This window comes from Ictidomys tridecemlineatus, chromosome 15 (genome assembly GCF_052094955.1).
Source record: "Ictidomys tridecemlineatus isolate mIctTri1 chromosome 15, mIctTri1.hap1, whole genome shotgun sequence".
In the NCBI taxonomy this organism is placed as follows: Eukaryota; Metazoa; Chordata; class Mammalia; order Rodentia; family Sciuridae; genus Ictidomys; species Ictidomys tridecemlineatus.
Window position 1 is genome coordinate 26642500 of NC_135491.1, and position 17007 is coordinate 26659506.

At 38.8% G+C, this 17007-nt stretch overlaps 1 long non-coding RNA gene and 1 pseudogene across 1 annotated transcript in view; both read left to right on the plus strand.

The window, feature by feature from the left end:
• LOC120887986 (uncharacterized) overlaps window positions 1-17007 on the plus strand; it is a 71738-nt gene that overhangs the window by 19554 nt on the left and 35177 nt on the right. The gene's annotated exons all lie outside the window — the stretch shown is intronic.
• Window positions 4385-5040, plus strand: LOC144371060 (small ribosomal subunit protein uS14 pseudogene; annotated as a pseudogene).

A 17007-nucleotide genomic window follows, 5' to 3' on the forward strand; every position in this document is an offset into this window, starting at 1 on the left:
ATGAGGCATTAGCACTGCCTTCTGGATGGTGGACACTATGTATGAGGGTAAAATCTATGCTTGCCAAGCTTAGCTTTCCTCCTAACCTACAGCCATTTGATTTGCCTTTGTGTCATTTATATAGGAAAGCAATTTATCTCAGGTACACAGAAAAGTCTATGAGCAATGTCTAGGAATTTTGTAAGACCCATCTATGTGTCCTCTTTTCAACATCTAGTCATTGTAGTCTCATTCAATCTTTCTATCATTTTTTTCTTTTTGTGTGTGGGAGTATTACAGATTAAACCAGTTAAACTCTGATTAAATCAGGGGCAATTTACTTCTGAGTTATATCTCCAGCCCTTTATTATTATTATTATTATTATTTTTTTAGACTGGGTCTCATGAAGTTTCTTAGGCCCTTGCTAAATTGCCGAAGTTGGCCTCAAACTTGTGATTCTTCTTTATCAGGTTCCCAAGCTGCTGGGATTACAGGTGTGTGCCACAGTATCGGGCTGTCTTCTATTGTTTTAAACCATGTGTCTCTTGTGTTACAGTTTGGATCTAGAATGTCCCCCAAAGGCTCAAGTGTTGAAGGATTACAAGTTTAAAGCCAGCTTGGACAACTTAGGTAAACCCCGTTTCTCAAAATAAAAAATAAAAAAGGGCTGGGGATGGAGCTCAGTGGAAGAGCACCCTTGGCTGCAATCCCCAGTGCCTCAAAAACAAGCCATCAGACAAAAAAACCCATGTTAAGTATAATTCAATTCAACTATGCCTGTTTTAGTTTGTAACAATAGCCACAATTTCCCACCCCTCCCCATATTTATGCCCTTTTGCAATGTGACTTTGCAGTTCCTCTTGTTGAAATTTTGGGCGTATTTTTGTTTTCATTCCTGGAATCTGGGCTGGACTTGTGTGTTGCTTTGGCCAATAGAATATGGCAGAGTGATCTTCCAGTTCCAAGTGGGAGTTTTAATCAGCCTTGGTGTGCTTCTGCTTTCTCATTTGGAACTTGCTGAGCTGCTGTGTAAACAAAGCCAGGCTAGCCTATGAAATCACAAGAGACTCATGGTCTGTCACTCCATCATCTCAATTAAAGACTGAGTCAATTGCCAGGCATCTATGTCAGTGAGGCCTGCTTTCAATCTAGTCACCAACAGATTAACAGCTGACTGAGGATTTATGGGTGAGTCCTGACAAAACCAGAAGAACCACTTGGTTCAGCCCAGCCCAAATTGCCTACTCACAGAATCTTGCCCTAAATATGTTGTTTTTGTTTTGGAATGGTTTGTTATGCAGCAATAGATAAACAGCACACCACAAACTTGTCTTGAATAAGTTTTGTTTAAAAGAAATCAGGCTGAGCCAGATGCTGTGGCACAAACCTATAATCCCAGCAGCTCTGGAGGCTGAGACAAGTACATCTCAAGTTCAAAGCCAGCCTTAGCAAAAGCAAGGGGCTAAGCAACTCAGTGAGACCCTGTCTCTAAATAAAATACAAAATAGGACTGGGGATGTGGCTCAGTGGCCAAGTATCCCTGAGGTCAGTCCCTGCTACTCCCCCTCCCTGCTTTCCTTGTCACATTCATCCTGCTTCCTCATAGTCTTTTGGGCTGATGGTGGAGCGTTCTGCAAGGAGAATGAAAGTCAGTATGTTAGGCTGTTTGTACTGCTGAACAAACATTGCTGTCTGGGTAATTTACAAAGAACAGAAATTCATTTCTTGCAATTCTGGAGGCTGGGAAGTCCAATGCTGACATGCCAGCATTTGGGCGTCTGGTGAAGGTCTTCTTGCTGCATCCTTGTATGGTGGAAGTGATGTAAAGGCAAAGGAAAGGGGGCTGAAACTATCCTCACATGGCAGAAGAGCAGATAAGAGTGAGCCTTTCCCCTCAAACCCTATTTTAAAGGCCGTAGGAGGGCATCCAGAAGAGTCTGCCCTTGTGACTTAATCACCTCCAAAGGTCCTACTTCTTATACTGTTACGTTGGTTATTAAGTATTATTTTGCTTTTTCTTTTTGGTACTGAGGATTGAACCCAGGGACATTCTACCACAAAGCTAACTGCAGTACCCCCAAGCCCTTTTTATTTTTAACTTAGAAACAAAGTCTCATTAAGTTGCTGAGGCAGGCCTTGAACTTGGGATCCTCCTGCCTCAGCCTCCCAAGTAACTGGGACAACAGGTGTCAGACAACCCTTTGCCCTGCTGGTCTTTTAAGTTTCAACACATGAAGTCTAGGGGAGCATATTACGACCACAGCAGTTGGCAAAGTTATTTGGAAACTCCAACCAAAGCCTTCCTTCATTTCCTTTTTTCCACTGTAGAGCAAAGCTGTTTTTCATTTTTTTCCCTCAGAGGGTAATAAAAATTAGCTTCATAGAAGTCTGATGTAAAAATGTACATAAGTATTGCCAAATATATACATATGTCTATGGTTTTATAAAAGTAATATTTATTACTTTGTAAAATTGAAAAATACAAATAGGTTTTTAGAAATCAAAAATAAATTACATTGTCACACTCCTGTGTTTGTATTTTGTAGCTTGAATTTTTTCTTAATGGGTAGTGAATATTTTTCTGTATGAATAGATATACTTCTATTATTTTGAACAGGCAATACACTTACATATTTTAGAATTTAAAATATATGAAAAGATACACCATGAAACACCACACTCACCCGATTCCTCACTCCACCCTACTCCACCCCACTTCTAATACATTGTATTCCTTCCAAGTTTCTTTATGCATATACAAGAAAATAAGAATATTTATATTCTTAAAAAAAAGAATATTTATATTCTGATTTTTCCTTTAAAAATATCCATTTCAGTTGTTAATTGATCTCTATTTTATTTATTTATACGCGGTGCTGAGAATTGAACCCAATGCCTCACAAGTGTGCAAGTGCGCTACGGCTCAGCCCCAGCCCCAGTCCCTCCTTTTTTTTTTTAATGAAAGGTAAATACCATAAATCTTGTTTTGTACTTTCCTTTTTTGAACTTAATATACTTTGGAACTCTTCCCATATCTGAACACAGGATGTGTTTCCTTGTTTTTTTTTTTTTTTTAATATTTTTTAGTTGTAGATGTACACAATACCTTTACTTATTTATCTTTATGTGGTGCTGAGGATCAAACCCAGGGCCCCACACATATTAGGTGAGTGCTCTACCACTGAGCCACAACCCCAGCCCACTTGTTTTGTTTTTTGGGGTTATGTTATGTTTCCTTATAGGGATAATCCATCATTTATTTAACAAATTCTTTATTGCTTTTGTGTTTATTTTCCTAGTATAGTTAGTACTATTATAAACATCATTTTATTCAAATATTTGTACATACACATGATTATTTCCTTAGGATAAATGTCTAGTAATGACTCCAAGAGTTAAAATACGTTCTAACTTAAAAAAATTTAAGGGGCTGGGGATGTGGCTCAAGCGGTAGCATGCTCGCCTGGCATGTGCGGGGCACTGGGTTCGATCCTCAGCACCACATTAAAAATAAAAGATGTTGTGTCCACCGAAAACTAAAAAATAAATAATAAAAAAATTTAAGTTTCACCAGATTGTTCTTATAAGTGGGATGATTTATGCCACCACTAGCAGTATAGAAAGATGCCATTTCCCAGAACCCCAGGGACACTTGGTAGTATATATGTTTTTCAAATCTTGATTCATTTGGTAAGTGAAAATGGCATTTTATTGTTTTAATGTAACTGTTTTTTTTTTCATTGTTGGAAACTGAACCCAGAGCCTTGTACATGCTAGGCAAGCATTCTACCACTGATCTACATCATAATCCTTTTTATTTTTTATTTTGAGACAGGGCCTCACTAAGTTGCTCAAGCAGATCCTTGAGATCCTTTTGCCTCAGCTTCCATTGTCACGGGGATTATAGGTGTGTACCAATTTGCCTGGCTCCCTTAGTTTTTTTTTTTTTTTTACAGATTCTAAAAAGTTTTCATACATAATTAAAGTATTCACCCCAAAGTGTGTTCAGATACATTCAGTTTCTTTCTCTGTTTATTGCTTCCCTTTTCATTTTGTTTCTGTTATGATGATGGTAGTGGTGGTGGTGGTAATGGTTGTATGTGTGGCGGGGGCCAAGGAGAGGAGGTACTGGGAATCAAACCCAGGGCTTTGCACATACTAGGCAAATACTCTACCACTAAGCTGTATCCCCAGTCTCTTTTAATTTTTTCACGTTTAGAAGCTTTATGTGGTCAAGTCTCTTTCTCTTTTCCTTTGTGGCTTTTGCATTGGGATTTTGCTTACTTAAACTATTGTGAATTGCAGGGATGCTGATAGAGTGAATCTGAGAACCCACCATGCCTGTGACTATTGATTCAATTGGCCAAAGTAGAGAAGCTGTCAAGTTACACCCTTGAAAGCAAGATGGGTCACCAACAGCTCTATTAGAGCCACCCGTGAAAATTTGGCCAGGGTTCTCGCTCTTGCCTCGTGTGTTCAAACCGGTACGGCCTCAACATGTGCCGGCAGTGTTTCCGTCAGTACGCGAAGGATATAGGCTTCATTAAGTTGGACTAAGTGATCTTCCTTGAATGGATTACCCAAGACAGCCATCCAGTGAAGGAGAACATGCTCACTCTTTGTACATAAAATAAAAGTTCTAAAAAACTTCAAAAAAAAAAAAAAAGAGAGAGAGAAAAGCTGTCAAGACATGAGTTTTGCTTTAATTTGTGCTCATGTGGGATATTTTATTTGGAGAAATCTTAGCAGAATGTCTAAAAGCATAAAGTAATAACACTGGAGGAAGTCATTTGACTTTCCATAAGGGAATTTCCCTAATTATTTTTTTTAGAAGTTTCTGGTTCACTTCCAATTTCTTATAATCATTTGATAAATATCTATTATGTGTTTGATGGATGAAAACAGTAAAGGAATAAAGGCAGAGAGGGGTTCTAAGTCATCAAGTCATGACAGGCATAAGAAGGATCCAGTTGTGTTCAGGGGCAATGAAGTCAGAGGGATTTTTTTTTTTTTAACTCACATGGGTGATAAACCCTGAAATAAAAGGCAGTGACACTGTATGAGGAAAGTGTGTGTGAATTTCTCCAAGTTCAACTGGGTCTGTTTAGTACCTTTTATGGATTCACCTGATTAGGTCAGGCCCATTCAGGATGATTTCAATCATCTAGTTGGAAGCTATCTATGCTATTTTGTAACCATTAATGCTGGAAGTAATAACTCTGCATCTCTGCCCTCCAGAATGTCCCCCGTTCTTTACTGCTTTCTCCATTTTCTAATAATTACTACCAATTAAGACCTTTGACTAACATTTTCTGTTTTAAAAAGTGTACATTTCTTAAAGGATTCTTAATTTAAATCTAAAATTTATGTTTTTCATCACTTCGTGAACTCAATAATTATTTTTTTTTAAGGCTGCACAACAAATTTAACAGCTTGTTCTGTAGCTCAGGAGGCAGGGCACAGTGCATCTGGTTTTTCTGCTCAGGGTCTCACTCACTCAGCTGAAACAGTGTCAGGCAGCTATCTTCATCTGGAGGCTCAATCAAGAGAGGATCCCCTCTGAAGATCCTTCAGGCTGTAGCCAGACCTCATCCTTGTAACTGTAGAATTGAGGTCCCATGGTCTTGCTAACTATTGACTGGGGATCATTTTCAGGTCCCAGAGGTCACGCTGAAGTACTTGCAATATGCTCTTCTCTCACACTTTAAAACTCTCACCTCTAAAAGGGTTCAGTACTTTCAGTTGTTCACTTGATTAGGTCATGTTCACCTAGGATATTTTCACTTTTGATTAACTCAAAGTCAACTATTATATGGATGACCTCCTTTATAGTCCTCCAACTTACACTTTTTTGACTTTGCAATGGTGTGAAAGCAATATGCATTAAGTGAAACCTGTACTTTTTGCATTTTGACCTTTCATGGGATGGCAACATGCAGTAAACTGAACAATGACAGAAGCATCAACTCCCAGGCAATCACACAATTAGAAGGGTAACAACTGATATTGTATGGTATACTGCATTTGTAAGTGGGTTTTGGATATTGCATCCTTTTTTCAAAAAAAAAAATTTAGTTGTTGATAGACTTTTATTTATTTATATGTGGTGCTGAGAATTGAACCCAGTGCCTCACACATGCTAGGTAAGTACTCTACCACAGAGCTACAATCCTAGCCCACTGGATATTGCATCTTATGTTTCAAATACCATCATATATAAAAACACCCATGTTTCTTCTGTGCCACATTATCATTTTGTTTTTCACTTTCAGTACAGTGTTCAATAAGCTACATGAGATGTTCAACACTTAAGAAGCCAGGCATGGTGGTACATGCCTGTAATCTCAGCAACTTGGGAGGCTGAAGCAGGGGGATCACAAGTTTGAGGCCAGTCTCAGCATCTTAGCAAGGCCCTAAGCAACTTAGTGAGAACCTATTTCAAGTTTTTTAAAAAAGGGTGGTGGGGTGGCCACTAATGATGTGGCTCAGTGGTTAAGCATCCCTAGGTTCAATCCCTAGTACCAGAAAAAAGAACTTCAGAAAACAAACAAACAAACAAAATACCACTTTATTATAAAATATGTTTTTGTTCTATGATTTTTCCAACTGCAAGCTGCTGTTAAAATATTCTTCCATGTGTGAGGTAGAGCTATAATATTTCATAGGTAAGGTAGATTAAATTCATTTTCTACTTATCATATTTCCAAGCAATATTTTCAATTCACCATGGGCTTATTGGGATATAACCCCATTGTAAGTTGAGGAGCACCTGGATCTGCAGAAGCCCTCTTGCTATGTAAAGAAACATAATCATGGCTGTGATATCACACCATATTCACAAGCTCATTCACATGTGTGTACAAAAATGGGGGGAATCTTGAGGGCATCTTGGAACTCTGCCTGCTGCAGTGTAGTCAGGCAAAGCACAGGCAGCACAGCACAACAGTTATTATAAGGGCTCTGGAGCCCACCAGGCTCCAGATTTCAAAGCCCAGCACCATTTACTAGCCATGTGACCTAGGTGTTCCATTTTTTGGTCCCCCTGTTTATGAAATGGGGAAACCATGTAGAACTTCTCAAGAGAATATCAATGCAGGTTAATTCCTTGGAACAATTTTTGATGCTTAATAAATATTGATTATGTGATTAATATAGTTTAAAAGAGCATTTGTAAGTGATGTATTCTGAGATTTTATGATTTTTATCAAAGGTTTAGAAATGTTAAGAAGTTACAAAAAAAAATAGAATGTCATGTAAGAACTCTTAGAAACCTGCTGCAGTCTGGCTGAGCACAAAATCACGAGCCACTCAAGCAGGAACAAACTTTATTTCCCAAACTCCCACGAATGCCACGCACTCGGTCTTCTCCCAGGACACACTCCACCAACAGGAAATCCCTCCTCCGGAATTCTCTCCTACCCCACTTCCCCAACCAATGGGAACTCTCCGGGAGACAGCAAAAATGCCATGCTTCATTCCTACTTGGCTATGGCTCTCAGCAGAAACCCTAGAAGAAATGTAGAGGAGATATGGAATAGCCTATGGAGCAAAACAGTGGCTGAGCAAGAACACTGACGAAGAATGGCAAAAAGAGGAAAGAGCAAAATGTTCTAGAACTAACCAGGTAGAAAACACTTGATGCAAACAATCCACCCATTATGGCTGATGTGGAGACATATTACATATATCCAAAATCATCTGTATAAATACATTCTTCTAGTTCAAAAAGCTTGGTATGTATTTAAGGATTTCAATGACCATCCAAAAGTGACTGTGATGAGGTTTTCAGATAATGTACTTTAATATTCCAAAGCCTACATTTAGCCATTGATAGTCCATTAGTTTCTTATGAATCTGATTCTTGCTGTCATTTGGGGGGATTTATATTGTGTTTATAATAAAATATACCAGAGGTTAGCAAATTACAATCTGTAGGCCAAATACAGTCTGTTTTTGTAAATAAAGTTTTATTGGAATATAGCCATGACTATTCATTTACATATCATCAGAGTTAAGTCGTTGTGACAGAGACCAAAGGATTATACTGCCTAAAGGATTTAATATTTGATCTTTTACAGAAAATGTCTGCCAACCTCTCAAATATATTAATACCTAAAATGTACCCTAATATTAATAACTATGAAGATCTGCAAAACAGACTGTATTTGCTGTGTTAGCTTTTCATTGTGGTGATCAAAAAATGTGACAAGAACAACTTAGAGGAGGAAATGTTTACTTTGGTTCATGGTTTCACAGGTTCAGTTCATATTAGCTGACTCCACTGCTCTGGGTCCAAGCTGAGACAAGATGTTGAGGCAGAAGGGCAAGGTGGAGGAGTACTTTTTCACTCAAGGCAGCCAGGAAGCAGAGAAAGAAAGAGGGGAAGGGGCTATAGGGAAGATCAATCCTTCCAGGGCATGCCTTCAGTGATCCACCTCCTCTAGCAACAGCTCACCTGCCTACAGTAACCACTCAGTCTGTTCAAACGAGGGTGGACAGATTAGGTTACAGCTCTCACAATCTAATCATCACACTTATGAATAGTCCTGCAATAACACACGAGCTTTGAGGGGACCCCTCACATCCAAACCATAACATTTGCCATATGATATGGAATTTAGCCCCTTTGTCTTTTAGACCTGTTGCCAAGAGAAGGCAAACAAGAGACATCTCTGTTGCCCAGCCGTAAAAGGTAAAAACACAGATTTTAAAAAGTGTGAACCAAACTCTTTTCATTGCTAATGGGAAAAGTAGATGAGCTGGATGGAAGTGCCTGGTCTAGACATTTTGTTTTCAAATGGGCCTTCTTTCACAAAAGATCTCGATTGCAGTTAGAGCTTGTATCAATCAGCTTTGCATTGTTATGACAAAATTCCTGACATCATCAACTTAAAAAGAGGAAAGATTTATTTTGGCTCATAGTTCTGAGGTTTCAGTCCATGGTCACTTGACTCTGTTATTTTAGGGCCTATAACAAGGTGGAACATCAAGGTGTGGAGCCTGTAATAGAAAAAAGCTATCATCTCATGGTAGCCAGGAAGCAGAGAGAGAGAGAGAGAGAAAGGAAGATGTCAATAACTTCTTAAAGGTTACACCACTGATATCCTAACTTCCTCCAGCTAGGCCCCACCTCTTAAAGGTGTCACCACTTCCCAATGGTGCTACAGGCTGGGGTCCAAGCTGTTAGCATATGGGCCTTTAAAGGACACTCCAGATACAGAGTATAGCAGGGCTCTTTGGTTCGCTAGGAACAAAGGTTCCCTTGTGTTTACTTAAGTAAATAAGTTTTTAATATAAGGATTTCCAGGATTTGATTCCTGGGATCCCACACTAGGAATGACTATGTCTAAATGCATCCTGCCAAAGTTCTTACGTTGAAATTCTAACTCCCCAATTGATGGCATTAGAAGATGGAGCCTTTTGGGAGGTGATCAGTGTTCTTATAAAACAGGAAGCTCATTTACTTTTTCCACCATGTGAGGACACAGCCAGAAGATGCCATCCATAAATCAGAAACGGCTCTCATTTAACTCCAAATCTACTGGTGTCTTGATTTCAGATGCCCCAGCCCCCAGAACTGTGAGAAGCAAATTTCTATTGCTGATAAGCTGCTTGGTTTCTGGAGTTTTGTCATCACAGCTTGAGTGGACTGAGACACCATCAGGAACCCAGCACCAGAACTCTGGGGGCTGATTGCCTCCTGTGTTGGTGTCCCGCTCTGTCCTCTTTTTGCTCATTTGCTTCCTCTACTCCTCTTAGAGCTTTGACTTACAAATGGCTTTGGCTTTTTTTTTTCTTCTAATTCCTGATGTTGCTTTTAAAATCAAAGTAATACATGCATGAATTTTTAAAAAAATTATCTTTTTCTCCACATCTCCTGTTCTCTCTTCCCCAGGTAGCAATTTCTGTTACTATTAGTCTCTTGGGCATCATCTCAAACATTTTTTTATGCACATATAAGTGCATAGACTCCTATTTTATGCACAAATAAGGACCTTCAATGTATGGCTTTAATTTCACGAAATTTTAATAAAAATTGTACCAGAAGCAGGTGAGTTTATTAATTTACCTTCCTTGGCCAAAGCAGAGCTTTCACATTAGAAAAAAAAATTCAATAATTTCTGTTTTATCTGTAGCCTTACTCATTCTTTAGTTTTCCTTTTTCATTTTCCAAATTAGATGAGCCCTTGGGTGGCATATTAAAGGGTTTTAAATTTAGATTATGAAATAAATCACAGATTCCCAATAAGTAGTGTTCAGCCATGCATTATTCATATTCAGACACACCGACTGTGGTTGTGAGTGGTCAGGAATATTTTATGATTTCAGATTCACAGTGCTGTTGTCCTTGGCCCAAACCAGATCAATCTGTGTTTTGTAATGGCTAAACAAGTGAAGTGTGCAGGAGCTAGAACCTTGTCTATTCTGTAACTCTACTTCTACCACAGACCCCGAGTTGATCAGATTGGAGGAAGCCGGAGTTCCTCCCTTTCTGCAGTTTTGTCTAGCTCTAAGTGCCTTGATAATACCAGGAACTTGGGGTTTGACCTCTATGCTGCTCCACAGAGCTATCCTTCCCCCTCATCTGCCTTCAGGTGTGGTGGGTTGGTCCACGCTGTTGTGAATGGATCAGGATTATTCTTCTGCTTCTGTCACTGTGCTCAGGATTGAGAAGTAACTATCACCCTCTTTGACCACATCCACATAGACTACTCTGTAGTCATTTCCTTTCTGGGGTTTTGCAACTTTCCCACCTAGGAGATCACAAGCCCACTGTGGTCTCAGATCCTTGAGTTTCAATGTGTTTTCTTCCATACTGTTCTCAGGATAGCCTTGGTCTCCTTTATCCTTATTCATCATGTTTTCTCCATCTCTCTTTTTTTCTTCTCACCTGATCTACCAGCCTGCAATCAAGGTGTCTTTTGTGTTAGTCTGGGATAGACGGAGGAAAGGGGTAGTGAAAAGTTAAGGGATAAAGGGGACATTATTTTGTGACAGTGTTATCAATCTCTGAGAATTTCTTTTAGGCTTATGTTAGTCAGCTTTCCATTACTGTTACAAATACCCAAGATAATCAATTTATAAAGAAAGGTCTGTATTCATTTATATGGGCATTTTCAGCCCAGGATTGAGTTGCCCTGTTTCTTTGGGGCTGTGACAGCCTAGCATATCACAGTGGAAACACATTGTGGAAGAAGTCTGTTCACTTCTTGATGACCTGGAAGGGAAAAGAATGGAGAGATAACAAAAGCGACTGAAGTCCCAGTTTCTTCACACACCCAAAGACATCCCAGTAGGCCCCTCCTTTTAAAAATTTCTACCACCTTCCAACAAACTTTGAACACATGGGCTTTTGGAGAACATTCCAGATCCAAACTATAGCAGTTTCTGCTCTGGGAACTACTGGCTGGTACCCAGTTTTAACCAGTGAACCAGTCCCTTTCTGCTTCATCATGTAAAGGAAAATCCATTAGAAATGCTCTATCTGGCCCACATTTAATTTCCCAGTGGATTCTATTTATTTAAATCTTCTTACCGTCTCACTTCACAGGGTTAGGAGGGGCTGGGCATTTGGCCAGCTGAACCAGAACACAGTGAATTCTGTTCTTTGTTCATTAAAAAAAAAAAAAAAAGAACCTATCCCAGCCCTTGGAGAAGAGACTGATTCACCTCATTTGTTAGTTCCCTGACCCCCAGATTGGATGGTGCCTGCCCACATCGAAGGTGGATCCTCCCCACCTAGCCCACTCAGATTCACATGTTAGTCTACTCTTCACAGACACACCGAAAATAATGCTATAACAGGTTCCTGGGCATTCCTAAATCCAGTCAGGTTGACATGTAAAATTAACCACCACACACTTCAAGTTAAAATCATTCACCATGTAACTGAAAGTCAGTCACCAAGACTGCATAAAATCCCATGGCAACAGGAATGGGGGCACTGATTAGGAGGTGACTTTTGTTTCTTGCCATGAGTAGTGTTTTACTAAGAACCCCAAATTTTAGCTGACAGCTTTGAGAGTATTATTCTAAAAGTGATCCACTTCTGATAAAGTATTGTTGATCTTTTTTTTTTTTTTTACTTTATTCTAAAAATGCACAAAATCATGGCATTTTCTTTTGTACTGGGAATTGAACCCAGGGAGTGCTTTACCATTGAGTTCCATCTCCAGTCCTTTTTATGTTTTTTTTTTTTTTAAAGAGAGAGTGAGAGAGAGAGAGAGAGAGAGAGAGAATTTTTAATATTTATTTCTTAGTTCTCGGAGGACACAACATTTTTGTTGGTATGTGGTGCTGAGGATCGAACCCGGGCCGCACGCATACCAGACGCATACCAGACGAGCGCGCTACCGCCTGAGCCACATTCCCAGCCCCTCCTTTTTATGTTTTATTTTGAGACAGGGTCTCACTAAATTGCTGAGGCTGGCCTCAAATTTGCAGTTCTCCTGCCTCAGCCTCCCAAGTCGCTGGGGTTAAGGTGTGTGCTACCACTCCTGGCAAAATCATGATTTGAAGCTAGTTTATACAAAGTTTGTACAGGGTTTCTTTTGCTTTCTATCTTTATTTTTTTCTCATTTGTATGACACTTTGAAGAAAATCATTTAGACCAAGAAAGTATTTGATATTCTACATCATGACTTGGAAATCAAATGAGCTGCAGAGGCATGGACAGGGCAAACTAGGTGTCATACAATTTGGATTGAAGAGCATTGCTGCATTGAGGAGGATTCCTGTTAGTTCAATTAGGAAGCCCCCATTCAGACCCAACTAATTGTAGCCCTGTATTGCCAGAACGACTATTTCAAGAGAATATGGATATCCAGATTTTTATTTGAACTTGTTTAATTTTTTTTTAAAGAGTGAGAGAGAGGGAGAGAGAGAGAGAATTTTTTAATATTTATTTTTCAGTATTTGGCAAACACAACATCTTTGTCTGTATGTGGTGCTGAGGATCGAACCCAGGCCTCACGCATGCCAGGCGAGCATGCTACCACTTGAGCCACATCCCCAGCCCTTAATTTTTATTAATTATGGGACCTACCCAAAAAACTTATATGTCAGATTTGATCTGGGGGTTGCCAGGTTGCAAATTCTAGTTTTTGGTGTTTTTTTTTTTTTTTTTTTTTTGGTTCTAGGGATTGAACCCAGGAGCACTTTACCACTGAGCTACATCTCTAGTCCTTTTTATGTTGTTTTTTTCATTTTGAGACAGGGTCTTGCTAAATTGCCAAGGATCTCGATAAATTGCCCAAGCTGGCCTCAAACTTGCCATCCTCTTCCTTCAGCCTCCCAAGTTGCTAGAATTCCAGGCTTGTGCCACCATACCTAATTAGTTCAGACTTTTTGATTTATACTCCTTTTGATATACAAATGAAACCACAGAACTCTATAGGCAACTTTTGCCAGCATACATCCAACAGATACAGACAGCAGAGAAATTATTTTTAATCCAGAAAAGAGAGTGAGAAATCAAAACTCCTTCCAATTGGTAGCACTACTGACACCTTTCTTCAGAGAATTTGGATACAGCAAAAATTTGCAGTGAGGGAATTTGCTTTGAGAAAAGGATTTGACAAAAGCTGTTAAAGAAGCCCTCGAAAAACCCAAATACATTCCAGCCACTCAGTGCAGAGGCACTGCCTCCAAGGGTGCTAATGGGAATTTTACATTTTTCCCTTTATAATTTCCACTCCAAATCTTGGCAAATAAGCAGTGCCATGTTGATTTATTATTAGTCCTTTCATCATACCTTAAAGTTGTAGTTGCTTCATAATCATCTCTATTGTTCTTTAAGAATGAATAAATAAGAGATTCTCATGTCCACTTCCTGCTTTTAAAAAATAAGGTAATATGGGCTGGGGATGTGGCTCAAGTGGTAGCACACTTGCCTGGCATGTGTGCGGCCCGGGTTCGATCCTCAGCACCACATACAAACAAAGATGTTGTGTCCACCGAAAAATTAAAAAATAAATATTAAAAAAAATAAGGCAATAAATAATCTAGAAGATGATGGGTTTGTAACAAACATTAAGACTAATGAGCTTCAACCATGGGAGAAGAGTAATATGGTTATTTCCAGTAGAGTTACAAAATACGTTTGTGAAAGAAATAAGGTAATTAACCTAACCTAAAAACTCAGATGTCTCAGTGTTATCATTTATTTATTTTGTTGCTCAGATTTTTCCAATTTTTTCCACTGGCATTCTTTCAGGTTGGCTTCTGTTTCCCTTTGCAAAGTTTCATCCCCTCCCCAACTTTTTTTTTTCTTTTTTAGCACTTCTTACTTTCTGGCATTACAAGATCTTCAGACTTATCTTACTTTCTCAACTCTAACCACAATCAGCCATTTCTTCAAGGATTCCTGTTTCCTTTTGTTTGGAGAATAGAGTTTAGAAAATATGATCTGGAGCTAGGCATGGTGGCACAGACCTGTAATCCTAGTTGCTTGGGAGGTTGAGGATGGAGGATCACAAGTTTGAGGCCAGGCTCACCAACTTAGGGAACCCTGTCTCAAAATAAAAATAAAAAGGAGTGGGAAGGTAGCTTAGTGACAAAGCACCCCTGGGTTCAGTCCCCAGTGCCAAAATAAATGAATAAATTAATTAAAGCAATAAAAGAAAAGAAAGCATGACCTTTTAGTCCTTTCATCATACCTTAAAGTTGTAGTTGCTTTATAATCATCTCTATTGTTCTTTAAGAACAAATAAATAAGGGATTCTGATTTCCACTTCCTGCTTTTTAAAAATAAAATAATAAATCATCTACAAGATGATGGGTTTGTAACAAACATTAAGACTAATGACCTTCAACATGGGAGAAGAGTAATATGGTTATTTCCAGTAGAGTTACAAAATAACTTTATGAAAGAAATAAGGTAGTTAACCTAACCTAAGCACTCAGATGCTGTGATATTGGATATACTCATGGCTACTGCAGTCCTCTCAGCGGGCAAAACTAGGGAAAATATTTCTGACTACTAACCCATATATGTACATGAATGTCTAATTATACTGTATCTTTGCATCTGTTTCTATACTAAACTGAACATGAGTTTATACTCATGTTAACCATGCTTTTTAATCTGTCCCTCTAGAACAGTAGATATTGTGTTATGGTTTGGATATGAGGTGTCCCCCCAAATTTATGTGATGGGCTGGGGTTGTGGCTCAGTGGTAGAGCACTTGCCTAGCATGTGTGAGGCACTGGGTTTGATCTCTGGCACCACATAAAAAAATAAACAAATAAAATAAAGGGATTGGGGCTGGGGTTGTGGCTCAGTGGTAGAACAGTTGCCTTGAATGTATGAGGCACTGGGTTCTATTCTCAGCACCACATATAAATAAAAAATAAAGGTCCATTAACAACTAAACTGAATAAAATAAATAAAATAAAATAAAGGTATTGTGTCCATCTACAACTAAAAATATATTTAAAAAATTATGTGTGATACAATGCAAGAATGTTCAGAGGTGAAATGATCAGGTTATGAGAGACTTAACCTAATGAGTGGATTAATTCACTGATATGATTAACTGGATAACAACTGTGGGCAGATAGGGTGTGGCTGGGGGAAATTGGTCCCTGGGGTTGTGCCTTCAGGATTTATATTTTATTTCTGGCAACTGGAGCTCTCTCTCTCTCTCTGCTTCCTGGTTGATATATCCTGAACTTCTTTTTTATGCCAAGTCCTTCTAAAATGATATTCTGCCTGACATCAGACCCAAAGCTGTGATATTGACTGACCATGGACTGAAGCTCTGAAACCATGAGCCAATATAAACGTTTCCTTCTGTATGTTGTTCTTTTCAGATTTTTGGTCACAGCAATGAAAAAGCTTACTAGAACACATGATCAAGAGAAGAAGTATCCTGCATAATAAATTCTATTAGATAAGTGAGTTCTCAGATATGACTCTTGTATTATCAAACTTCCAAAAAGCAGACTATAGCCTTAAAATTATTTCTTTGAGGAATAGCAAATCTTTGTATAGCACTTATTATGTGACTGAAACTTTTCATTTATTAGCTTATTAACTTCAAATGGGTACTACTTTTATTACAGTTTTACAGACAGGGAAACTGAAGTACAGAGAAGTTAACTTGCCTAAAGTTAAGTGGCAGATCAGCCTGATGCCAGAGTCCACTCCACTCCACCCCCAGAAAAGTTTCATCTTTCTTTGAGGTTTCAGGAGACACCTTAATGGTAAAATTCTATAAAGTGATTCTAAGTGTCCTGCAGATGCACGCAGATGCTACAAACTAAGGCTATATTTATTGAATGCCCAGTAACTGAGAGTTTTACTTTTTTTATTAACTGGTGTGTCATATTTTCAACAATGAGTAGCTATTAATTTTATATTAAGAAAGAACTATAAACATTATACACCAATTTAGAATATTAGGATCTGGCTACTCTTCCCCAGGTAGAGATTCTTCCTCCATTTCCAATAGTGAAAAATCAGGGCTTAATTTTATTAAGGTAAAAACTAAGTTTTTCTTATATTTGATAACATTTTCATCTTTTTTTTCTTGACAAATGCCTTGTATATAATCCATTTCATTTTAGCTCTCAGGCAAAACAATATAGCAAATATCTATTCTGATTTATCTTTCTTAAAAAATACTAACCCTGGTTTATGTTTCACAATATGATATAATGAACTAATGTGAACCCCCCTCATTCTGCAAAAAGTAGATTAAAATATTTTTTAAAAAGTTGAAGCGGGGCACAATGGCGCATGCCTGTAATCCCAGCAGCTTGGGAGGAAGAGACAGGAGGATTGTGAGTTCAAAGCCAGCCTCAGGAAAAAGCAAGGCACTAAGCAACTTATTGAGACCCTGTCTCTAAATAAAATACAAAATAGGGCTGGGGATGTAGCTCAGTGGTTGAGTGCCCCTGAGTTCAGTCCATGATTACTGTCCCCTCCCTGCAAAAAGTTGAAGCCAAGCATGGTGATACACTGCTAGGACACCAGCTACTAGGGAGGCTGAAGCAGGAGTGTCACTGAAGCCTAGGTGTTCAGG